A 27,096-nucleotide genomic window follows, 5' to 3' on the forward strand; every position below is an offset into this window, starting at 1 on the left:
TAAAAACATCGTCGATCACTAAATTAAAGCATAATTGAAAACATGTAACCCTTTCATATCTTGCAGAACCAAAAAAATTAAGAAAAAATTCATCCGTCATGAAAGATATCTGGAGCTTATTCTGCTTGTCTTTTAGACAGTTCCGTCTGTTTATCAAAATGCGCACTGATTTCGTTTCACACGAGAAGAAGCTTTTATTTCTTGGAATATTGCAATACAAAATGGATCAAAAACACCGAATTTTAAAATGGTGATAAAGCCAGGAAATTTTGAGGACTTACATTAACATAACAATTACACCGGTCAACTTTTTTTTTTTTTTTTTTTTTTTTTTTTTTTTTTATTTTTGATTTTCCGAAGATTTGCCAATGGTTTCGGAGTAGATTTTTGGCGCTGATTCTGAAGAACACCTCCATTTACCTGTATCAATGCGCTTTATCCTGGGAAAGTTCGGAATTTTTCCGGAGAAATCGGAATTTTCCTTAAAAGTCTAGCTTTTCCAGAAGAGTCAATTTTCCGGGAGAATCTGTGCACGATGGAAAAAACACAGGAATTTTTCGATTTCGTAGCCTAAGATACATAAGAAACCCTATTGCACCCCTATTAAAATTTCCTTTCTTTTCCTCATACCAAGGTTTTCCGGTCCAGTTTCATAAAAATCAATTAATTAGTCACCGAGATAGTGTTTTAAGCCACGGCCACCATCTTAGATTTTCGAATCTCGGAAATTTGACTAAAATTCGAGTTCCCCATTCAAAAATACCCGCGGGTACCAAGTTTCGCGTAAATCGATTGATTAGGCTCTGAGATAGCATTTTAGGCCATGTCCGCCATCTTGGATTTTCGAATTTTAAAAATTTTACTAAAAATTCAAGTTCCCCATTGAAAAGTACCCCCGGGTACCAAGTTTCACTTTAATCGACTGATAAGGTACTGAGATAGCATTTTAGGCCACGTCCGCCATCTTGGATATTCGAATTTTGAAAATTCGACTAAAAATTCGAGTTTCCCATTCAAAAATACCCCCGGGTACCAAGTTTTGCGTAAATCGATTGATTAGGCGCTGAGATAGTATTTTAGGTCATGTCCGCCATCTTGGATTTTCGAATTTTGAAAATTCGATTAAAAATTCGAGTTCCCCATTGAAAAATACCTCCGTGTACCAAGTTTCACTTAAATCGGTCGAAAAGAGCGCCTACAGGGCTTAAACAAACAAGTCCCAGTTGATTAGGCGCTGCGATAGCATTTTAGGTCATGTCCGCCATCTTGGATTTTCGAATTTTCAAAATTCGACTAAAAATTCGAGTTTCCCATTGAAAAATACCCCCGGGTACCAAGTTTCACTTAAATCGGTAGAAAAGAGCGCCTGCAGGGCTTAAACAAGCAAGTCTCAGTTGTAACAGTTTTCCACTCCGTCCCACTACAGTGGGACATGGGACAGGATGGAAACATATGGGACAGGATGGAACGGGACAAGATGGAACGGGACAGGATGGAATAAGCTGTTTTTTAAGCTTATCTCTAACAGTAAAGACAATTTTGGTGTTTTTTTTCACGGAATATTTAGTAGCACGTCCTAGAGGATCGGAATAAGAGAAAATTTTCCCTAACGCACACTTCAAAAGTATTTTACGAGCTGATATTAGTGTGTGTGTGTATGCTTGACGCCCTGTTAGTTATCATGTATAGCATTCTGTTTGGCATCATTAATGGCGTTAATCTTGCACAAAAATTTGCGAATTTCAGAATTTTTGTCATCTACGACGTGTGAACTATTCAATCAAAACAGAAAAGTCGTTTTTGGAAAAACCTCAACGTTACGGCAGTCATTTAGAGCTTATTACATCGTTGCCATGTCTCTCCTGACTGTTGCTGACTGTTGCTCGGGACAATGATTCTAGCGCGTGAAAAAGTTATTGATGGAGCAAAAAATAAATTGACATATTTTTTTTCTCAAATTCAAAAGCATTACCTATCATCTCCGATAAAGTTTTCTTAAATAATCACTCTAGTTATGCTGCAACATCGATTTAAAGTCAAGAACCAGGCACGGGGGACACGCAAATTTGGGACAAATGTAGGCAATTTGCACATTCAAAGTTCTCCTAAATTTTTATTTCAGTCCAAATAAAGTGGGAAGTAGCATATAATAGTCAACAATAGTGTGGAAAATGAGAAAAAAATTTGATCTGCCCATGATTCTCAGATTATGACGATTAAAACAGCTCGGGACACCAAATTAGACGCTTATTTGAACTCACCCATATACCTACACTTTTAAAAATTGCAAATTTTTGCCGCCCCTTAGATTTGCCGCCATGGGCCGCGGCCCATGTGGCTACCCCCTTAATCCGGCCCTGGTGCTACAGCGTGATAGGATTCTAGGAAATTCTGAAGAAATGAGAGAATTTTCTGGTGTCTGAAATTTGATGAATATCGTGTTCAAGTGGAAACTACCGAGTGAACTGAACACGAGGATACTTTTGGTTCATGAATTGAAAAATTGTCGGAGAAGATATGACAAAATGATCTAATCTGCTAAAATATTTGTGTATAAATGGGAAATGCCGCCAGATGACATCACTAGGCAGTGCATTTTCTCAAATTTAAATGTATTTTTATACCATTTCCCATATCAGATAAAAATTATGAAAAATACCGTAAAATCAGCTCTTTAAGCACTTTCAGATGAAGCAATGAAAAATGTGCATGCGAATTCTCCAATGGATCCATCGACTATCGAATTCTCCTTCGAAGCGCTGAGAAACAACATTAAACCAAAAATCCCAAATGTGTCGTTATCCTTACAAAAGAACATAAATACATTTCAATTTTGCCAATTTTCTTTCGCAAATTCCATTTTAATCAGGAGAATCTTGGACATTTCTTCCGGAAAATTTCCGTGCCTTTTCCTCTAATCTCATGCAAAAATCCGAAAACACTGGGGAAAAAACACATTGCATCTAGAGTCTAGACTCTTGAAAACATTGACAAAGAAAAAATACTCTTGATTTAATCGGATTTTTGCTTGAATCAAAACGAAATCCGCTTAAATTAAGAGACTTGGTTCTTGATTTAAGCTAGATTCTGATTAAATCAAGAGTACTTTTTCTTGTCGATATTTTTAAGAGTCTAGACTCTAGATCCAATGTGTTTTTTTTTTTTTTCCAGTGAAATTGTAGAAAAAATTTGCATAGGCATTTTTGAAAAAAATCGAGTTGTTTCAGCCAATTTTGTAACCTCGGAATTGAGTTACGTTCCTGCGTTCGGGAAAAACGAATTCTAACAGAAACTCCACAATGTTACGGTGCAAGGCTCGGTCCCTGCGATGCATTACATGCTATGCTTGCCCGTCACGTGCGAATACAAGCGAGTGAAATGTGGAGGAAAGCTGCCGTGCATGTACCTGCCCGTAAAATTGGCTTTCGAGTGGAGACCATTCGTAATGCCGCCGCGCTAAGCAGTAACGACATAACTCTCGCAGATACCCTGTGTATAGATACGCGGTTCTGACTAGAATGCGGGCCGGTCGCTCGGGTGGCACGTCCCGGGGGGATCAACCGCATTTGACAAATGTGCTTGCATTGTGCAGCACATAACTCCACGGCCGAAATGCTGGCTCGTCCACGCCTCACGGTCGAAAATATTTAGAGACCCAGGAATTTTCAGCCGGTTTTTCCTTGGCAAGAATTTTCCTTACCTCCTTTTCCGGCTTATTTTTGTTTCTTCCAGTGTTCCCATTTTTTGGAACTAGTTCCGCATTCCGGAACTTTTGAGATTTTCCTGAATTTTTCCCGGAACTTTTGAAATTCTCGAAATGTTTCGGATCTTCTGCATTTTCTGGAACTTTTGAAAAATGTTAAGGGAATCCCGGAACTGTTGACGGTCATGGAAAGGGAGAAATTGGAGCAAAAAAGTTCCGAATCCCGGAACTTTTGACGGGCATAGAATTGGAGCACTGGTTTCTTCGGGGTCACTTTCACCCTTAAAGTTAAATTTTATGATTTTTTTTCGGATGACAACTTATTCGCCTTCCTCAGAGAAACATGAGAAGGAACATTGTCCTAGTAGCGACGACTGTTAAAAGAAACTATTGAAGAATTTGTGAAGGAGGAGTATCGATAAGGGCAGGGCCGGATTTTCCTACTTATCGCCCATGGGCCGTCTGTATTTTTCCGCCCCCTTCTCATTCGTTTTAAGACATCAATAAAAACCATCAAGTGAACGTGCCAGCAGGGGAGAGGTGCATAAGACGCGTTTACTCGTGTTGAACACATTTTTTGGGAAAGCCCTGTCAACACTATACTAGCAAAAGGTCACGGAACTTTGCGCGAAAGTAAAGTTTCGTAAACCTATCTCTAATGGACAAGGTCTTTCATTCATAAGAAATGAACGGAAAAATTATGAAAGAACAAACTTAAAATTTGGTTTAATGATTTTAACTTCCGCCGCCGCGCCGCGCTGCGCCTCGCCGACCGCACCGTGTTTGGCGAAATGCGTGAAGTATTCAGACAGTCTTGTAGGCGCTATGCGTTTCACGGTGACCGCACTGTGTTTGGCGCAATGCGTGAAGTATTCATGCATTCTTGTAGGCGCTATCCGTTTCACACTTACCACAATAACCGCACTGTGTCTGATGCAATGCGTGAAGTATTCGTGCAGTTTTGTAGGCGCTAATATGTGTTACATGCCGATTGCCGCGCAGAGGGATTCTCCTTTTCATCTCAAGTCCTCGTCATCATTTCTCCCTAAGTCGCGCCGTTCGAGGGCAAATTATGTGTTTGGTTTCTCTCTTAACTCGATTTATTGAAGGTGCTGTCTTTTGTATCTTTGAAAGACGACAAAATTAGAAATTACTATGTATGTATGTATGAGCCGCTTTTACGGCGCGCTAGGGCGCTCTGCGACGCCTATTCTCCACAGGAATCTGTCATGGTAGAGATCCTCCGGAAGATGGCATCTCTCCATCTCTTCATGGATGCCCTCTACCCACCGTTTGGCTGGACGCCCTCTCCGTCGCCTACCTGGGGGGACCCACTCCAACACCTTCTTCGGCAACCTGGTATCAGCCATTCTCTGCACATGCCCATACCATACCAATTGCTTGGTCATGATATCGTGCACAATCGTCCCCTCAACGCCCATTATCTCTCGGACACGTTCATTCCTGACACGTTCTCTCCTCGAGATTCCAGCCGATCTTCGCCAGAAATCCATCTCGGTCGCCTTGAGCATTTCTTGGGTCCGCTTCTTCAACTGCCACACTTCACTGCCATAGGTGATAATAGGCTTGACAACCGAGTTATAAATCCTCTTCTTGTTGTCTTTGGAAATCCTTTGGTCCCAAAGGATCCCATTAAGCATGGCGATGGCTTTCCTTCCTAGAAGATTACGGTCCCGAATGGCCTGATCCAGCTTCCCATCCGAAGTCAGGTTCACCCCCAGGTACTTGTATTGTTCGCAACTTTCTATATGTTGACCATCCTCCAGGACTATGCTTTGCTGAGCACCTCCGACTGACATCTTTTTTGTCTTACGGACACTAACCTCGAGGCCCCATTTACGGTACTCCTCCACCAACTTCCGGTCATATACTCCGCGTCATCGTGATCTTGACTTATGACTACCTGGTCGTCAGCAAAGCATAGCGTGAACAGTGTTTCTTGGTCATTTAGAGGGACGCCCATGCCGGCACACTTTCTTTTCCATTCCTTCAGAACGTGCTCTAGATATATCTTAAACAGCGTCGGTGACAGACAACATCCCTGCTTAAGCCCCTTGGTGACAAAAAAACCGTCTGAAAGCCTTCTAGTAGAAATTACTATACTCTCAGGAAATGAGAGATTTTGTAGCCTCTTCTCGTTTATAATTTTTATTTTCTAAATCCGATTTTTTTTATACCTACATTTAAAAAAATTGCAAAATTTGCCACCCTCTAGATTTGCCGCCATGGGCCGCGGCCCATGTGGCCACCCCCTTAATCTCACCCTGGATAAGGGCCATTTTCAGGCCCACCTTAGCTGAATTTCTTCAACACGGCTGTTTTTTGCTCCTGTATATACTTTTATTGGCGTAACTGCACTCTGCGATAAACCCTGTCGTCCATGAATTTCAATGCTTTTCCGGGTTCATCTCAATGTGTAGTTATACGCTCTTTTGACAGCCGGGTGACGATTAGTATGCTTTGCCAAAAAATAATTTTTAACAGTTTTGTTAGGATGTTTGAAAACTGCCTTTTACAATTCATTGCTATTAGAGTACTTGCTCATTAACCCCCTTACATGTATACAATATACCTTATCATCGGGTTGTTCAGCCAAAGAGATACGGCGAATTCCACCCGATTTGTGTCACTTTAAAATTGCATGATTCCTGAACTCGCTCAATAAATCTCACATGATGCTTAATCTATGCTATTTTTTATGTTTCAGGTAAGTTCAAATCTTATGGATATCTACTGCCCCATGTAATGTAACGTAACGTAATAACGTAAGTTCAATTACCTTGATACATCCACATTGTCTCTTAGAGTAAAACGAAGGTTTACATACACGCACAAAAAATCTAATTGTTTTCAAAATCGGCAAACTAAATCGACAGAGGAGCTGAACACATAACCATAAAAAACTTGTATTCCAGTATAAGCAAATACAGGCATCTGCATGCTGCTGATTCATTTTTATGTCAACCTTTAGACGAGCAGTATGTATACGTTGAAAACAAAACCGCGGTAACATTTTGTTGAAATGAAGGTTAAAAACGAACCAAGGTGTTGTGGTTAAAAAATTTTGGTCGGTTTTCAGCAAAGCCGTTCTTTTAATTTCGACACTATCACAAATATGGACTTGATCTAAAATGCCGTTAAGCACTTCAAACTGTAATTATGTTTATGTTTCAAGTTTTATAAAAGCTCCGATGATGGCGTGAGCCGAAAGTACCTCAATAATTAAAACAAATTTAACCACAACACCTTGGTTCGTTTTTCACCTTCATTACAAAATGGTGTTGTTCAACTGGAACTCTATTACTTTTGAGTGAAATCGTCGGACTGGTATCAGACTACTGCTTCTGCTACGAGGCAAATCAGCCTGATTTTAGTCCGACATCATTAGTGCGGTTTCAAACAGGCATAGGACTAACCCTCTCTTACTTTAGAGGGTCGTATTTTTATACACCGGACATGATTTGCTGTCCCAGCAGTTTTAGAAGCTCACCCTCTAAAAGAAAGAAATATTCATAAAATTAGGCTCTTGGAGTGTAATGAAATCTTTAATTTTACTTGCCCCGTAACAAGCCTTGCTATATATGGGTAGAGTCGGTATATTTTCTCATCATTTCCGATCAGCGTTTGGTTCATACCCCTTTTTAATTTGATCAATGATAATCGCGCGCATGCATTTGATCCTGAGCGAGTACAAACATTCCATATTTTGCTGTAAAAACGAGTGCTTCTTATTTCGGCATGCATGTCAAATGCGTTTACTTTAGCTCTGTCTACGCTGAGGGCAACAGCTCCTATCAGCGGTTTGTGTAAATATTCTGTGTGGGTCGCCTGAGGAATAACTATATGAGGGAAGCCGATTTATTGGCAGTATCTTTATGAGCATTCCGGGTCATTGACACCTGTTTACAAGGTGCTCACTGCACTTATATGTCGCCTCGTTTATTCCCCTTAAATGGTTCCTCCGCGTGTCTTCTCCTCCCTTTCTTGCTACGAGCTGTGTAAGACACACCATCATTTCATCGCGACATTCATCAGCCACCGCGCTCAAATGTCGCGGAGGATCTCAGTTGCATCTGCAACGTTGTCAAAATTGGATGCGGAAGAAAATAGATGCAAGTACTCACATGACACCCGTTCTGCCGTGATAGCGAAGAGAACAGTAAGTGCACATTGGAATGAACCTCGAGACACATAAAAGCATGCGCTGACCAAGGCTCATACAGAAATGCTTCTACTGCTCTTTTCGCTATCACGGCAGCGTTATCTGTCGAGTACTAGTTGATACAGGCATTAACGACGATGAAATTAGGGAAAATTGAATCTCTTCACGAATTTTGGGGGTTTCACAAAAAACACGTGTTTTTCCTTCTTCCTCTTATCTTCTTATTTTTCTTCTTCTTCTTCTTCTTATTCTGCTTATTCTTCTTCTTTTTCTTCTTCTTCTTCTTCTTCTTCTTCTTTTTCTTCTTCTTCTTCTTTATCTTCTTCTTCTTCTTCTTTTTCTTCTTCTTCTTCTTCTTTTTCTTCTTCTTCTTCTTCTTCTTCTTATTCTTCTTCTTCTGCTTATTATTTTTCTTCTTTTTCTTCTTCTTCTGCCTCTTCCTCTCTCTCTTCTTCTTCCTCCTCTCCTTCTTTAAAATTGCGCCTTTGTTTTACAGGGAAGCAAAATATCATCACAAAGTGCCTCATTAATGGTCTAATTGAAAAAAATTCAAATGTAGATTAAATGGTCTCCTTCCCTCCACCTCCGATGCAAACTTGGAAAATCAGACCTCCTTCGAATAATGCAGATCGATTTCAGTGCGTTCTGATGATTTTCCAAAGTATGCTCCCAAAAAATAAACCCCACCCGAGGTGAAAATCAGATTTTATAAAAATAAACTGCAGGTCATGTTTCTTAACTTCTGAAAAATGAACTAAAATGTGTGACGTCACGATCAGACACACGCATTTCTTACCAAAATACATTTTGAGCAAACTTAAACGAAACTTTTCTTAAACAAAAGTGAGAGACATCTCAACGCACGTTGCTAACGGCGCAGAGATACAACTATTCGTGCTTGATGGATGTCCGTGTTGCATCTGCAAAATTGAAGGCGGGATGACGCAAGGCGTGAACTCACATAACTTTAGTCATCGATGCGGTAGTTGCAACCCTGATAGGATCCCCAACCCCAATCAATACCGATAAGTTCTTTGAACTGTATTTTATTACGAGCACACCTATTTACAAAATATGAAATGGCTTCTTGTGGCCCAAACGGCCTAAAAATCGGTTGGTTAATAGCTAGTTCCCACAGTGAAGCGAAACCCACCCCTCTCTAAATCGTCTCTAAAAATCTACGTTTCCTTCACCCCAATTTTACGACATCGCATTTATTTACTCCACTTCCCCTTCAAGTAAATAAGAGAACTGAAAAAAAGTTGTAAGGAACGTTTAAAGTTGGGGGAAATGTTTTATTGCTGCCGACAACCCGTAAAAACTTTGGCTCAATTATTGACGGAGATACGACTTTTTCAGGCGCCCGATGAAGACAGAGCTTGCCTCCAAGCGAGCAGTTTTATGATTTTATAGGCAACAAGTAGTTGACGAAGTGAACCGCAGAGAAATAAGAAGGCTTGCGTGTGAAACGGCAGAGATATTACTACGGAACCTTATAGCTCAAGTCGACAGCGGGCTCCTGACAAGCTTAATAGGAATCACACAGAGGTGCGAGGTGCAATGCTTGCACCGTAAGTGGATTACTACTCAAGAAAACCGCCAGTGCTGTCTTGCTAGGGGAAAACGCCGCATATGGCCCTTTAGGCGTTGCCAAATTTCCTTTGAAAAACCGCGAATTTCCCGGTGAACATATGAGTATTTTTCTTCCAATTTTTCGGAAAATTTCGTTCGTAATTTTTCCTAAAGTTCCTGAAAATATCAAGGAAAAATATTCATATTTTCCCCTAAAATTAAATATTTTATGAAATGAAATTTGGCAACTCTCGAGTGCTCATAAGGCGTTCTTCCTTAGCAGTAATCCTCAGAGTCGTCGACTAAACTTATCATGAAACACGAAATATAACTGTCAACACTTGTCATCTCCGCTCGTATTACTTGATTGTATGCTTCCGACCACTTCTCCTTCATGTCCATATTTCTGCGTTCCAATGAGAGAGCACGTGAGAAGTACCGATGAGAGAGAAGACGTTTTGCAACATTGTTTTACCGATGAAATTTTAATCTAATGAATTATTCAGAGCACACCTGTTCATTTGCGTCGGATGGATGCTTATTATATCTGAGATTAGTGAACTTCACAAAAGGTAAAGTGATCTTAAAAGGAAAGACCATGCAAACCATCGAGTGATTTTGTAAAGTCGAGATTGCGAAATTTGAAAAATCTAGCAAAATCCCGCGGAGAATCTCTTGAAAATTCCCAAAACTTCAGTTTCAGGAAGAGAAAAAGCACGCATGCGCGGAAACATTCACATGGACGTTTTTACTAAACTGTGTTCCAATCTGCACGCGAATAATAGCATTAACTGCATGAATGAAATCAAGCATGGAAAAAAAGTGTTAGGGGTTATCCCTGAAAATGGTACTACCCCGATTTTTTGGGTGATATATATGGGAAATATGCATTTCTAATTTATTGTGGTGGTTGAGGTACTGCCGCAACATTTAGGTTAGTACCCTAATTTATTGTTTTGGGTAATACCACAATTAATGGGAAATGCTAATACCTCTCCAACAACCCCTACCTCTTTTTATCCGTGTCAATTTAAACTTATGGGAATAAAATATTATCATCATCATTTCCTTACTATTCTTGATCGTAACCTTTCTTTCTCATTTTTGGCTTTTTCCATTCTCTTTTGCGTTTTAATTTTTTTCTTTATATATGAGCTCAATATTTTGTTCTGTATGCTCTCGTTTCCCTCTACGACGCACCGCGGAACATAAACGGCGCGCGTCGGAACTTCAGAAAACTTTTCGACGTCAAGAATTGAGGATGTAAAGGTCTTCTCGGAGATCAAATAAAATATTTTCTCTACCTGGGATTTTGTTTGGAAGGGAAAAAAGTTAAACCCATCCAAACTTTGAAATCCGTTCTCTGTTGACACCCTTGACTGAAGTCCGCGCCGCGGAACTTCAGAAACGCACGAATACCGCATGCAGCTCGAACAATTTTTGGTTCTCTCAAATATGAGACTCTACCTACACTAACTCAATCTCCCCCCCCCCCCCCTAGATTCACTAATTTGCATCCATCTGGTGCGTTCTTTATGGCTAAAAACAAAAATTCTGGCAAGTGTCGCTCACGGACAGGCTGAAAACTTTCAGCGTCAGTGTTCGAAACTCACAGGCGCCAACGCGCCAAATGCGCCTAAAAAACCGGCCATGGCGCCTAAAAATGAGGGTCTGCGCCAACGTGGCGCCTAAAAATTACCCCCCTCCCCCTAAAAATGTGGATTTTCACAGGAAGTCACATACAGAAAGATAAACATGTTTATCAGATCTGCAGATCTATTTGAATTGAAAAAACTCAGAATTTTCAGCACTAAAAGTGAAAGCTTGCGCTTTTACTATTCTTCACGATTTCATTCTTAGTGATTTTGTCCTCCCCAAGTTACAGCTACTTACTAGTCCTGTGACGAAAACATCTTGTGTCTAACTTTTCACTAAATGCGCCGTAACGTATAGGCAAAAAGTCAATTTGGCCCCTAAAAAATCTTCAATGGAGCCTAAAAATCGGGCTTGATGCGCCACATGGCTCCTAAAATTCAAAGGTGAGTTTTGAACACTGTTCAGCATACTCTATGGCGCCGGCGCTCATACCAGTCATACCAACCCTGGTAAAAATTGGCGATACGAGCCGCGTTTCAAAATACTATAGGAGTTCTTATAGCCGACTAAAGAAGGCTATTGAAAATCATATAGCTGGCTGTAGAAAGCGGAGCAAATCATATAGCCGGGCTATACGAAGCTAGAAAAAAGTATACAGTCGGGCTATAGTTCCTATCGCTGGGCTTTACACTGTATCGCCATTTGCTATAAAAGGCTATAAGAAATTGTGTAGAAATTCGTGTGCTTTGGAAATCATTAAGTTTGATACGGAACTACCTTAATATTTACAAAACACTCATTATATTTTCCTTTAAAACATTTTTTTTTTTCATCAATTAAAATGAGATGGTCTATACAGAGTGTGCAAACATTTCAAAATCATGAGTTGAAAAACGCTGACTCAGCGAGATTAAATATTAGAGCCCAACACAAAGCGGAGCGGCGACGCATTGGCGCCTACAAACCTAACAGGGATACCTCACGCATTGCGCGGCGACGCACTGGCGCCTACAAACCTAACAGGGATACTTCACGCATTGCGCAATGCGTGAAGTATCACTATTAGGTTTGTAGGCGCCAATGCGCGTTTCGCGCTCTCTGCCCGCCAGCCGCGCCGCAGCGTGCCACGACGTCTGAAGCAACTATTTCACAACAGAGGTATTGCACAGTCTCATAAGAAATTGAAGGCGCTCCAACATATTAAGAATGACAGGCATCCTTCAAAAGTACGGAGCTTTCCTCGCAAAATAAATCAAGATACTACGGCACAAAAAGAGAGCAGTAGTCCAAAAACTAACTAAGTCCTAGTATCCGTATTTAGTAACGTTTAGCATGAGCTTTTTTCTCAATCGTAACTTTTAACTCAATTGTATGGCTGTTGCCTAATCGCCATCGGCTTTAAAAGGCTCTAAGAAATTGTACAGCCGGCTACAGAAGCTATTGGAAATCTTACAGCCGGCTTTAGGTCTATAGTATTTTGGAACACACATTCTACTGCCAATTTTTATCAGGGAATTGATACTACCTGCTTTAATGGGCTCTTTATTCAGTTTCTCACTTAAGTTTTTCTTAACCTTCTTTAAATACATGTCATTCATCAATGTGTATCATTTATGCAATGCATACCATATTATACATATCATTAGCAGCTCCTAATTAAATTACAAACAGCTTCATGAATGACGAAACCATGTTTTCTCCACTTTCTAGCCTTCGATTTCGTCACCTTTTTGTAATAAATTTCTATACCTCAAGGAATTATCTGCTTTATCTCCTTTCAATTTAGTTTTTTTAACCCTATCAATGTTTTGCTTTTGCGCTCTTTTGCTTCTTTGCATTTTACGTTTTCACGTATTATCCTTAGATAATATACAGGTGCACAGTTTTTTATTTCGTTTTTGTCTACATAATAAGGGAGACTTTTAATGCTTTTATTCAAATCATATTTCAAAAAGGACATCATCGCATACGTTCGAAGACTTTAAACTCGTTGGGTATTTAAATGCTTAGCTCACAATCAAAAATATTTCCTTTTTGTGCGAGATTCAGCCCCCCTTGCTCCACTATTTTTTCACCGAAAAAATGAATGATAAAAATACTGCGCAACCGTGTGAAGCATATCGCCGTTTCAAAACTAGGTACCTATAAACGTTCAGTACACACTCTTCGTAATTTCCTCGTTCTCGTATTTCTCAATCAAACCAATGAAAGGAAATTCCTGAATCCGACCGACTCTTTGAAGAAAAAAATGCCATGACATCAGTGGTTTTTATAGCAACTTGGGAAACACCATTCCATGACTCGGCGAGCGTATTCGAGTAATATCTTTGGTAATCACTGAGGAAGCCTCACACAGCGGCAGACGGAATACTTAATCAGTCTGTCCATTAAGAGGAGTTAAAATGAGACTAATGGCTCCAGTTATAGATGTGTGTAATTTTTCAACGTAGGCACGCATGCCTTCATGAGAATATTAACGATTCGTTTGAAATCAAAAGCCTCTTTGTTATCCTTACTTTGTTTTTTTTTTTCTGCACGTAAGAAATATCTCTAATTCTTAGTCTTCATTTTTTTAAACCTAATTTCAAATATGCTAGTTAACTTAAGTATTTACATCGTCAAGCACGATTTACATTCCCTGGTTTTATTTTTCGTATCATGGTCTCCTGGCCTTTATAATATCTATCTTAAACCTATTTTTCATACTTGCCTTGAGGCAAAGTGCATGCGAATTTTCTTCTCCTACTGGAACTATCTGCACGGAGAAAAAAACTTCGTGCATGGGACCCAAAGTTGAGGTCATATGGATCTCGCGGTTTTATCTTTCCGAACTGCAGCCACAGTAAGGTCGGTCCTTACAAAGGGTCCGCGCTGAACCTCACAGTTTCCGCCGAGTGCATTTTTCGCATTGCGCCCCTCCATAAGCGGAAACGACGCATGACTCTGGTCCATCGGGCACATAAACTCGCTATTTTATTGATGATCCGGTGCCGGACCATGGCGCGACCGGTGGCGACTCCATGGCTATCGCGAGCTCCTCTGTCCAACAGGTATAGCTGATGCCGAGTCGCAACAAAATCAGATCCAAAATGGACCGCATTTAGGAAAAAGAACCAGCTTTTGCCAAATTTAACAGATAATTTAATTTTATACGAGAGAATGTTTGTGCAAATTCCTTTGAAAATTTTAAGGAATTTGCTTGGTGCTGTGCAGAAAAAGTCCAGGTGTCTACAAGTCCGGAATTTCCGGAAGTAGCTCTGACTTTTTAAGGGCGGCCCAGAAGTACTGAAAAAGTGCGAAAACGCAAGAAGGTCCGGGGTTTTTTCTTTTTTGTCGCAATTTGAACGAGTAATTCAAAATTTTGAAAGTTTCCGAATTTCGTCAAATAGAGGTACTGAAAAAGTACAGACTTTTTCTGTTGAGGAGGTACTTAATTTCTTGGGAATGCACCGTAAATGTAGTGATTTTTGGCCAGCCTGTTCAAATCGACACCCTGATTCACTGAAATTTGTACAAAAAGTTGTTAAAAATTAACTTGCTCAATTAAATTTGGCAATAGCTGATGTGGTTCGGTTTTGCTTAACGCGGTCCAAATGTCCTCCTCGTGATACACGAACGGATTTGCAACGGTAAAGATACTAACATGTATGTTAAAAGGACAATATGGGATATATATGATGTGACCGGTTAAAATTTGTGTCTTTTTTATCTTCAAAATCGCTTCCCAAACTTGACAATGGTCCGAATTCATGTAATAACGGTTGTCCCGCTGGTTTTATTCGAAGTTTAGCTTGAGGATGTCCATTAGTTTATTAATTTATGTGTTCCAAACGCAGTGGATGACCACTTGTTGGACTTTTTCGCGACATCTCCGACCACAATATGTCTAATCTTGATCTGAAAATGGTTCAAAATATGTTCCCACCTTCAGAGTTCTATCCATGAGGAATGGACAGAATCTACGCCAAATTTTGCTCACTGACAGACTGCGATAGAAGATCCGTTGTCATTTTTCGATTTACGTTTTATATTTAAGTGACGGCAGACGATCTTCTGGCACAGTCTGGAAGTGTATAAATTTATTTGTCGTTGATTCTAACAGCGTGATAATGTGACGGTCTCTTCCACCACGAACATCATCGGCGTCTGGAGGAAATGTCTCAAGTCATACCAAAATTGGACGTATTTCTGTCAAACGGAACTAAGCGCCAATTTGAGTTCCTTTTGAGGAATTTAGAATGCCGGATAGCGCGTTCTGTCAAACGGAACTAAGCGCCATGGAAAAGCATTGCGAGTATAGGACGGAATGAATCCGACGCCCGATTCCGCCGCCAATCCAAGCCCCCCTCTACCTTCCTCCCCCTACGGCGCTTAGTTCCGTTTGACAGAAATACGTCCAATTCGCAGTTGCGAAACCTCTAGTCATATCTTAATAGTTTCTTTTAATTTAAAAAAAAAAAAACTCTATTTCTCAATGAGATGCGGCAACCGGTCTTCCGGACAATCGTTCGGATGCCCTGCTATACTGCCATACTAAGGAAAAACGCCGTATGAGCCTTCAGACGTTGCCAAGTTTCCTCCGATTAAAACCGAATCTACCCGGAAAATTGTGAATGTTATTTTCCAAAATTTTCAGACAATTTTGTACGTGATTTGATCTAAAATATCTGAATGTTTCGAGGAAAAATATGCATAAGTCTCGTCAAAAATACATGATTTATCAAGGGAAATTTGGCAACTCTCGAATGTTCATACGGCGTTCTTCCTTAGCACGGCAGGATATCTGAGCATGATTATTTCCTTTCATCAGACATTTTCGCGGGAGGACTACGAAGTCTGCTGCAATCGGTTTTCTTTGCGACTGCGGCCATTCTCAAGCCGATATTCATTTCCATAGACCAGTTTCTTAATACAGAAGTAACTCTCCAGCCAGGTTCTACATTCCCGCATCCCCGGCTCTTGATCATTGTGTTTCTTCCTGGAAATAAATCAGATTCAGAACGCCATCCACTCCTCCCGCTTCTTTTGTTTTATCTTATTTAGTGTTCATTTTTTTTTTTTTTGCGAAATCGTTTTCATTCATTTCTCTCCATCCGGTCGAACGTGGCCTTTCCGCTGCCCGCTTTTTAGTATCAGACGCATTTGCGCACTTTTTCTGCGATACTCTATCAGTGTCCGTGCTCATTCTCGCTAGTTCGCCTTCAATAAGCTGGTAGGCAAAATGAGCGCCTCAGGAGCACTAATAGTTGCTTGCAACAGTTTGAGATTTCATTAGTTTCAGTTCTAGTCCAGTGCCGACCTGATTAATCCCTACCCGCGCTCAATCTCACCAGTTCGCCTTCAATGAGCTGGTAGGCAAAATGAGCGCCTCAGGAGCACTAATAGTTGCTTGCAACAGTTTGAGATTTCATTAGTTTTAGTTCTAGTCCGGTGGTGACCTGATAAATCCCTCCCCGCGCTCAATCTCAACAGTTCGCCTTCAATAAGCTGGTAGGCAATGTGAGCGGCTCACGAGCAGAAATAGTTGGTTACACTAGTTGAGTCACGTTCATGCGTTGTAAACATATCATGAGCAGACTAATGTGACGGGTGACACCCATGTACACTTTTCTGCACTCATTTTGACCAGCTTACCTTCAATAATTTGTCAATCTGATTTAAAGGGTTTGATGTAAAAGTTGCTCGAAGCATTTTAATCAAGTTTCTATTTACCTACTCGGCCAGTTTCTGTTACTGGCTAATGGTTTCTTCCAAATCCAATTTGACGTATGAAAGTTGAACCGCCTTAAGCAGAAAGGAACTAAGCCACATCAGCTATTGCCAAATTCAAGTGGACAATTTTATTATGTACATGAAAATTGTTGAGCGGATTTTTCTGCAAATTTCAGTGAATTTTCTGCATAGTATACAGCAAATTCCTTAAATTTTCAACGGAAACCGCACGAAAGTCTTGTAAAAAATGGAATTGCCCAGTTAAATATGGCAATAACTGATGTGGCTTTGGTTACTTTCTACTAAACGCGGTCCACCTATTACCCGACGATTGACGTTTTATTCGTCGGTATGCAGTACCGATAAATAGCGCTTTATTCATCAATGCTTCACCGATGAATGACCACATTGAAAACTCATCACGGTAAATGAGAGATTACCTTTAAAATCACTCCCATCTTATAAGTTTCTGATTCTTCCCCGAGTTTCGAGCGCTACGCTCAGTATTGCTTTCTCCGTTTCTATCAACAATGGGCGCAGTCGTGAAAAATCGATTCCAATCCAGAGCCAGGGTAATAAAATAACACTGAAGGTCAGCCGATGGTCTCGCGGAGAAAAGCCCCGTTATTGTATCTCTGTGGTTGCGGTTCAGGCACGATCCAGTGGCGTGGCGTGAATTGCGATGTATCGATTGTTTTACCATTTAAACCCGGTGTAAAGAATCGATTATCAAGGCGTTCGCTGCGAACACCCTGCTTATTGATTCTTTTCCATAGGTTTAAATGGCATAACAATCGATATATCGCAAAGCGCGCCAGCGCCCTTGTCTCACCTCTCACGTCCGTCAAACGTACACAGCTTTAAACCATGTTGCCATTTTATCGCTACAAATCCCACAATTCCACTTCAATTTCTATCAAATTATTCTGTATATCAAGACACGAGCTGCAGCTCTTACGAAAGCCTGACTGATTGGAAAAAAACTGATCATCCCGGTAGAGAAGCTGAACAGACGCGTTTTAAAAACCTAGTGCTATACGAACGCGAAAGGAGGGAATTTACTGATTGGATCTACGTGAACTTTGAGCTGACGTTGAAACTTATTATCGCCGTTAGTGGGTGAAACTAAGCTCTCGTGGTGAGATGTAATTAGATGGATCCAAGCAGAATCAATCCAACTTCATTACATGTTGCCTGATTTCCTTCCTTCTTTTCACAAATAATAAAAAGCCATAAGATCTGGAAACTTTCTGTGATAGCTACTCCCCTGGATTTGAACAATTTTCCAAAGGGAAAATTAAAATATGACAGGAAGTCTGTAACGTTGCAAGATACGTGGTTTCACACTTAAACGCCACTAAAGCGCATCTCATATAAAGAGTCGAGTTGGAATCAGATTCTACCCAGCGAGCTGATTGTTGAAATTGATAGACAAAGTGATAAACAACGAAGACGAAAGGGATATGGAGGGATCCCATTGGTGGAAACGGGTGGTTGCAATGGACAAAGGAGGTAAGTAATAGACCAACTTACGCTAACTCACGAAGGAAACTTTAGTTAGGCCATCATTTTACCTTTTAGTCTATGAAAACCACCCGTTCCAACCGATAGGAGCGCTCAATTGCCCTCGTGTCTTCTATGTCTATCACTTTGTCTATCAGTTTCAACAATCACCCCGCAGTTGCAGTATGGGTAGATGCAATTTTTACCGAATTTAATATCTAAAGACTGACGATTTTACCATAATTTGCGTCAATCCTTGTTAGTAATGTTAGTACCTTTTCGTTGAACACTGCTCCACCAACTCATTCCTCTGCAGAGGCGCCTGAGCCAGCCGAAATATTTGGAGTTGTGCCTTGTGGAATCAATCCATCCCACTCCGACATGCAGCGCGGCGCACAGTGGATCGAGTCAATAGGAGAGGTCGGACAAAATTTGGAAACTTTAAAAGCTCATAACTCCGTTCGTACAAAACTTTGAGGTTTTAAAGGTGGTTCCATTGGGTTACTCGTGAAATTTGCTGTCAGATACACCCTTTAAAATTTGAAATCTGACGATTTAAACATTAAAATTTGCAGTTTCAGTAAAAAAATGTCCTGTCCGACCTTTCTAATTAACTCGATCCACTATGCGGCGCGGCGCACTATGGTCCGAATAGCCGGTTTAAGCGGCATTAAATCAGATATGTATGTTTAAACCTCGCAACATGAGTTTTCAGGGGTTTTTAGGGTCGCTGAGTGCAAAAATGCTAATATTCTTCAGGAAAAATCCATTTTTAACATTTTTATACTTTATATAACTGGGGTAATATTTTGTTCAGAAACCTTAAATTGACGCGTGCACTCAAGTTGACGCGGTGGAGCAGTTGACATCGCGTCTCACTTGTCTTCTTGATATCCCGGGTCCGATTCTCGGCAGATTTTTTTTTTTTATAAGTTTAAAAATTAATTTTACATTGGATGGACTATAAGAAGCTAAAAGTAGAGCCTCGTCAAACACTACTATCAAGGGAACTTGAAAAAGACAGCTCAGGATAATACTTCTACGTTTCATGGCTCCAGAGGCCTACTTTCAAGTCCCACCGATCAGCCGTTTGAACTTGTTTTCGTCTGCCAAGCTAAACTTAAGCTTATATATATCCATTTTGATAGATAATTTGTTTGAAACATGGGTAAACGTAAAAAAAAAAACGTTTACGGGACCTCAAAGTGGCTTCCTAAGACAATTTCATTGCTCGGGAGCATTACTTTCAAGTCCCACCGATCAACCGTTTAGACTTGTTTTCGTCTGCCAAGCTAAACTTATGCTAACATATATCTACACTGATAGATTATATGTTTGAAACACTTAAAACGTCAAAAAAAAAAACTTTTACGGGGCCTCAAAGTAGCCTCCCGAGGCGATTCTTTGCTGTTCTTGAGCACAAGTTTCAATTGGTCCCGATCAACCCCATCAACTCGTATTATTCTGCCTGGGCAGATTTAGGCTCTAATGCATTCGATTTGCTAGAATATGACAATGGAACATGATAAAAGTCATCGTCAATGTCATATGATAGCTAATTGTTGTAAGTGATAAGAAACGCGAAAACGTCTTTTTCATGAGAAATAACTTGAGGCGATTGTGTGTGATTGATCTGCCACTCAGACTAAAAGGTAGTCCAGAGTCATGACAATAACTTCCGAGTAAAATTACGAGGTGCTCAGAGGTGCAAAGGATATTTTTTGGGTCCTACTTTTGCGAATTTATTGAAAAAAGTGACTATGTCTAAGGGTTAATCTAGAACATTAGATATGATGAAAAAGAACAGTTTCAGCATGAAACATCTTAAACTTATCTTATATTTTGTGAATCAAGTGCCCAAACACTTTCAGGTACGGTGAAACGACGAAAACAAGACCTTAAACACAGCACTGCCGCTCGGTAACTGGAATCGCACTCATGAAGTGCTCCGCGCGCCGCACTTCCCAGGCTTGTCACATCTTTATTAGTGCTTTAATCGAAGTGAAATTTTGCAGGAGTCTTCTCTACAGTATGTACTATCGATCTACCGCTTAAAATCTAACTTTTTCCAAACTTCACTTTTTCGATTTATTGCCGCTTAAACCGGCTATTCGGACCATAGTGCGGCGCGGCGAGCGGCGCTCCCTCAAGATCTTAAATAGGCGATAAAATGTAGATTTCTCATGCTCCCTGCCCCTCTTCCAGTGATATAACCCCAGTCTCCATCTTCACTGTGTCATCGTCTGCAGGGAGAAGAAAGCCTTGTTCGATCCTTATCACTTCCCTCAGATTTCGCCTCAAAGAATATAGGGATCCCGGACGATGCATCGCTTTTCAATTTCGTCGCTGCGCAACTTGAGGGGGTGGATTTATAGGAATTCCTTGCATTCACAAACACGTGTACACGATTTTTACTCACTTCGTGGACTTCGCACAGCCAAGAGTACTGTCTCAAGTGAAGAAATCATATTCATTTTTCAATTAATGAACGATTGCATGTTTCCCTGTACAAACCTCGTCAACATTAAAAAGTTGTAATAGAGTCGATCGGAAGCGGCCTTTCGGAGAAGAAGAATGGAGGGGGGGGGGGGTGTCGAGAAAACTATCTCACGCACAGCTTGAAGAAAATCGAAATGAATCGAAAAAGCTCTAAATTGTCGAGGTGAAATAAGCGCAGTTGAAAGTCGTTGTTTCTGTTAGCAGATGTAAGCAGAAAACGACTCTTTTTCAAATTTAATTTTATGTGCTACTTTTGTCGGTTCTTACTAGGTATTTTTTAGTTAATAAGTTACTCCTAGTTGAATTAATGAGCCAGTCCTCATTGCGCAATTTCCGAATCTCATCAAGCATCGCTGTTCTGTGGAAATAGGACCCAATATGAAGGACGGCAGAAATCCCTTCAGAAGAAGGGTCCGCGCGCCCCACTCCACTCGGCAAGAAAGGGCATCGGCACGAGGTACGAGGTCTGTGCGACTAGCGGGTCAGCCAGCTGGCTCACCGCGACTGATTCTGCCGCGATTTTCGAGCTACCCATTCAACTATTCCCTATTCACTCGCGCGTATTTGCAAGGGAGCAAATGGGCCAAAATGGGTGGGGCTGGGACCCACGGCGACAGGACGCACAGTGGATCGAGTCAATGGGAGAGGTCGGACATGAAATTTTGATGTTTAATTCGTCACATTTTAAATATTCAAGGGTGCTTCTGCAAGATAATTTCACGAGGAAACCAATAAAACCACTATTAGGACATCAAAATTTTGTATAAACAGAATTGAAAGCATTTTAAGTTTCCCGATCTCTTCTATTGACTTGATCCACTGTGCGGCGACAGGACGGGAGGGCAGCGAGGGAAGCATCAGGCTCAATTAACCGTGCGAGGTAAAATCATCACGGAGTGGAAAGGGGGGCAATTCAAAATTCACCGGGCTTGTCCCTGTCTGCGACTGCATTCGCGTTGGTTCATCCCCGCAATCCCTATTCACCCGACTTCCTGTCTGTTTGCATAACCGGGCATCAACTCTTACCTCACCGAGTCGAGTAATAATTCTAAAGGCGAGCTTTTGACTGATGTGCAACTCCAACGCGAGGAATTACTTCTGGTTGGAAGACCCGTGATGGATGGAGCAATATTTAGCGAATGGAGACCAGCTTTCTTGGAGGATTAGACGTCCTGCTCTTTAAAAATGAATGAGAGAATTCCTATTTTATTCTCATGGACAGTTTTAAAGTCAACTCTTTAATTTGAATAATTTAAAGGTTGTCATTTATCTCATTTGGTAGCAGGTAAATGTATGACGTGTTCCTCTGGGTCGGGTTTGTTTACATTGGGCCAACTTTGGAGCTCCATGATAGCCTAAAACTGATGAACCAATCAGAGAGCGGCACAGAGATGACAATACTCTCCCGTACACAGGTACTCTATACTCACTGGAAAAAAACACATTGGATCTATAGTCCAGACTCTTAAAAACATCGACAAGAAAAAGTACTCTTGATTCAATCAGAATCTGGCTTAAATCAAGAGCCAAGCCTCTTAATTTAAGCGGATTTCGTTTTGATTCAAGCAAAAAATCCGATTGAATCAAGAGTATTTTTTCTTGTCAATGTTTTCAAGAGTCTGGATTCTAGAGCCAATGTTTTTTTTTTTTTTGTCTAGTGCACTCTATTGCATATCAGAGTTCCAAAACTTGTCTTGGGGAATGATCAACCTGTGTGGATTGGTCTTGGTCGAGACCACGTGTCCCAACTCCAAACATGAGAAAATAATTGAAAAGCACAGGGCTTTCATTACAAGGCCCGCAGAGCCGAGAGCAGAGGCGCACGTCCTGTCGTTCTTGATGGCTGCTTTTGTCTCCCGCTCATGGTTCACGCTACAGTAATCACGCGTTGCTAACACCGATCTCAGGATGGAGGCACGTGCGTCTGTGTGCTTGTATTCCCCCTTCCCGGGGCCGGAGGATCCCTGGGTAATCAAAATCAGGTGAACGCCGGGCAGCAGCCAGCGCGGTTATGGAGTCGTCAAGCCTCGTCCGAGCACGCACGTCAGCACGTGAACACGGCCTCTCCCGCGCAACGCACCATGCATTTACTTATTATTGGTAGCTCAAGTTCAAAAACGCAGGTTCATGTTGAGGTGTTGCCAAATTTCCGCCGATAATTCGCGTTTTTTCGGGGTAACATACAGGACTTGCTGCCTCTCATGTTGCCTGTTAGCTTATTGAAGGCGAACTGGCGAGAATCAGCGCGATGTACCGCAACGTGCTACTAGAACTAGAACTAAAACCAATGAAATACTCAGACAGCTGCAAGAAATTATTGCTGTTCTTGTGCCTCTCACGCTGCCTACTAGTTTATTGAAGGCGAACTTGGCGAGATTGAGCGCAACGTACCGTGAGATACTGCTAGATTTGAAACCGATGAAATTCTCAAACTGCTGCTATGAGATGCAGGAAATTCTTAGCCTTTGCAGTTTTCAAATTGACCTTCCCGTTTAAAAAAAAAAAAAAAAAAAAAACCCTTTTCCTTAGGAATTCCAAAAAGATTACTTTTTTATGGCTCTAGACACGCATAAATTGCTGCGATTTTGCAAAAAAAAAAAAAGAAAGAAAGAAAAAAAAACTTGAGATTTAGACCGCGATTATACGAAAAATACAAGACTTAAACCACTGATCTGCAAGGAAAACTCGATTTTGTCAGCTTTCCCATTAAAAACATCGATTTTGAGGCCTTCCAATTTTCATATGCGACCGATCGCAATCCTCTTACTCGCGAGTTCGAGAGGTTTTTGCGCCTTTGCTGCTGCAAGCAACTATTACTGCTCCTGAACCGCACACATTGCCTACCAGCTTATTGAAGGCGAACTGGTACTAATGAGCGCAACGTACAGTAAGATACCTACTAGAACCGAAATCAATGAAACGCACAGACTGCTGCAAACAATAGCAGCATGATCCAGAGCCATAGAGGAGAGAAAACCTGAAAAACCGATGGCCGGAAAAGGAAAATCATTTCCAGGCGGAGCGCGAAAGCTGGTTGGCGCGATGGGAGTTGACTCGGATCAGAGTCAGAGGTCACATCCGGCCCCAGGATAGAGCAGGAGCAAGAGCATGTCGAACCAAGCTCCACATCTGCGGGTCGATTATTGAAATTGATAGACAAAGCTATAGACAAAGAAGACAAAAGGGATTTGGAGGGATCCTATTGGTGGAAGCGGGTGGTTGCAATGGACAAAGGACGTGGGTGATAGACTAACTAACGGCAACCCACGAGAGACCCGAAAATTAGTCCATCATTTTCTTCCTTAGTCTATGTGAACCACCCATTTCAACCAATAGGATCGCTCTATACTCATCAAGAAAAGGAAAATCATTTCCAGGCGGAGCGCGAAAGCTGGTTGGCGCGATGGGAGTTGACTCGGATCAGAGTCAGAGGTCACATCCGGCCTCAGGACAGAGCAAGAGCAAGAGCAAGAGCATGTCGAACCGAGCTCCACATCTGGCGCTCCGAGTCCGAAGCCGCGCTCTCGGGTCTCCACTGTGTAGCGAAATTAATTGAATCCCAATCAATTAACGATCAAAATAGTATCCCGTATTGGCGAGGGAGCCGGGGGGGGGGGTCCCCGGCCGTACCCGTATCTGCTCCTCCCGAGCCAGGCGCAAGCGTTGAGACTCCGTTGGAATGTCGCGGCTTCCCGCCGTCCCGTTGCCACTTGGACACTTTACTAGACATTATTTTATAATCTCTGTGTAGAAAAATAAAATGGCGACGAAAATGGTTAAACGTCGCATGGCGCTTGTGATACTTTGGCCGGAAGGTGATGAACTCCGTCTTTGAAGTTCCAACTTCATCGCTTCGAAAGCGTACCCCGTACCCGCGGCATCGCCTGAAAATCGATTTGTACCGCGTATATACTCATTAAGGAGATTTTCCACTCGAGAGAGTGATTTTAGATCGAATATGATACTTTTTTTAAATTGATCGATGCTGAGTCCTCCCTCCCATTGCGATTGTCCAAATTCAGATCACATGCTCTAGAAAGTTATAAGTCTAGGTTACCGATGTCACTCGTCCAGGTAGCTTTGTTCCCAACAGGTGTATTTACCTCCACCTGTGCGCGTAGCACATACGCTTGGGAACAGAGAGGAAGCGGAAAAGCTATTCCATGATTGTGATTATTCATTTTCCGACGTTGGAGAAAAAACAGCCTTCAAAAGAATGCGTATGCAACCCCACGACATGCGTGATCGAATATGATATTTTTTTAAATTGATCGATGCTCAGTTCTCCCACCCATCGCGGATATTTTTAAGCGTCGCATGGCGCTTGTGGTACTTCAGCCGGAAGGCGACGAGTTAAGCCCGCGTGTGGCGCTCGGTGGCTGTGCACACATCGACACCGACATCGGCTACAGGGTACGAGTACGAGTACCCGATGCGGAGTCCAAGTGGCGGAACCCGAACCCGGTTCTCCATACTTGGGCAAGGAGACACGGTCCAGGTTGGGTTCGGGTCCCGGTCGAGAGCCAAGAGCAAGGGCCTCGTCCCGTGTCCAGAGAGCGAGACCAGGAGAGTCGGATCACTCCGATCGTGATCCGTGGAATAACCTCTTTTCGCTTCGCCGCGCCACCGCCTCCGGCCTCACCGTCGCACACTGCCGTACACGGAAAAAAATCATTTTAGCATTAGATTTAGCATTTAAATTGTTAAAAAAAAGCCCGTCAAGTTTCAAATGCTGATTTTACAATACAAAAAATGCTAACACAACATTTGAATTCGTTCGTTTTACAGTGGGTGTAGTTAAGTTAGCATTTCTGCAATTGTACAGTCTCCAACAAATAGAAACAGAGGTAGCCCACTCGATGCCGCAAAAGCGCGACTACAGGTCTAGCTGTTTCATCGTTAAAATAGCGCCTCACAACGCTCGATTACGCAACCCGTGCGACAGCCGAGAGACTTGAACGCAGGAGTAGAAAAACTAACCGATCATCCAGCCATGGGAATATCTGGTTTTGAGTGCTTCTGTGGAGTAAAAATTCAAAACCTGGTAAACGCAACAAGGTGTTGCTATGATTGTGCTCACTATTTCTCTCATTTAACAGAAAAAATATGGTTTGAGAATGACACTCTTGTCATGAAAATGAAAACGGAGTTTTCATTTCATTTTCAGCGCCATCTAGCTGCTTTCAACGATGATGGGCTGCGACCAACACATAATGATGCCGACATTCTGCCGTACTAAGGAAAAACGCCGTATGTAGCCTTCAGATGTCGCCAAAATTCGTTCGGTGGAAACCGAATTTACTGATGAAATTGTTAATATTTTTCTCCAAAATTTTCAGACAATTTGATACGCAATTTAAACTAAAATTTTGAAAATCACAAAGTTAAATGTGCTTGAATGTCGTCAGAAATACCCGTTTCATCAAGGGAAATTTGGCAACTCTCGAATGTTCATACGGCGTTCTTCCTTAGCACGGCAACATTAAGAGACCACGTATCTCGATTACTCGCGAAAATTTCCTATCACATTCCAAATGACCAAAAATCAGTACTTTTACGGTACATTTTCAGTACATTCCCGAGAAATTCAGTACCTCCTCAACAGAGAAATTCAGTACTTCTCTAGTACCTCCAATTGACGAAATTCGAAAATTTTCAAAAATTAGAATTTCTCGCTCAAATTGCGACAAAATTGACAAAAAATTAAAAAATCCCAGACCTTCTTGCGGAATTTCCGCACTTTTTCAGTATTTCCGGACCGCCCTTGGAAAATCAGTACTGTTTCCGGACTTGCAGACACCCTGATTACCCAAACTGAACATAAACCACCCATCTAGATGATATCAGTGCAGGCTCGGAGGAAATGACCCCGCAAAAACACCGTCGCGTCATGTCTCGCCGTGTCACTCTTCGGAGAGCAGCCCCCCCCCCCCCCCCCCTCTGACCACCGCCAAATCAAGGAGCTGAGCCCCGTGTAGTTGTTGGCCCGTTATTTGTCATTATTCCGAAGTGACGAGCCAAAAACATCGGAATTCGCGGGACGGCGGGAGGGGGGACTCCTCTCCCTCGTTTTTTTTCCTCTCGCGAATCGGCCAAAGGATGGGAGCACACGTTTCACGTAGCGTCGATGCCCCCCCCCCTTCCCCTCATTGTCCTGGAGCATGTTTCCGTGACTGACAACATTCCGCACTCCGTTAGTTCGGATTTATAGTCCGTAATAGTCTGATGATGGGTGTACTCCGGAGTTTCCTTTACGATTTGTTTCTTACCACGCGGAAGTAGCTACGTTTTAGCCGGTCGTCAAGGGCACGAAAATTACGCCCGAACT

The 27,096-nt window shown here is 41.8% G+C and overlaps 1 protein-coding gene across 5 annotated transcripts in view; it reads left to right on the forward strand.

The window, feature by feature from the left end:
* LOC109034001 (breast cancer anti-estrogen resistance protein 3 homolog) overlaps nucleotides 1-27,096 on the forward strand; it is a 186,479-nt gene that overhangs the window by 143,055 nt on the left and 16,328 nt on the right. The gene's annotated exons all lie outside the window — the stretch shown is intronic.

Source organism: Bemisia tabaci, chromosome 7, assembly GCF_918797505.1.
Source record: "Bemisia tabaci chromosome 7, PGI_BMITA_v3".
Taxonomy (NCBI): domain Eukaryota; kingdom Metazoa; phylum Arthropoda; class Insecta; order Hemiptera; family Aleyrodidae; genus Bemisia; species Bemisia tabaci.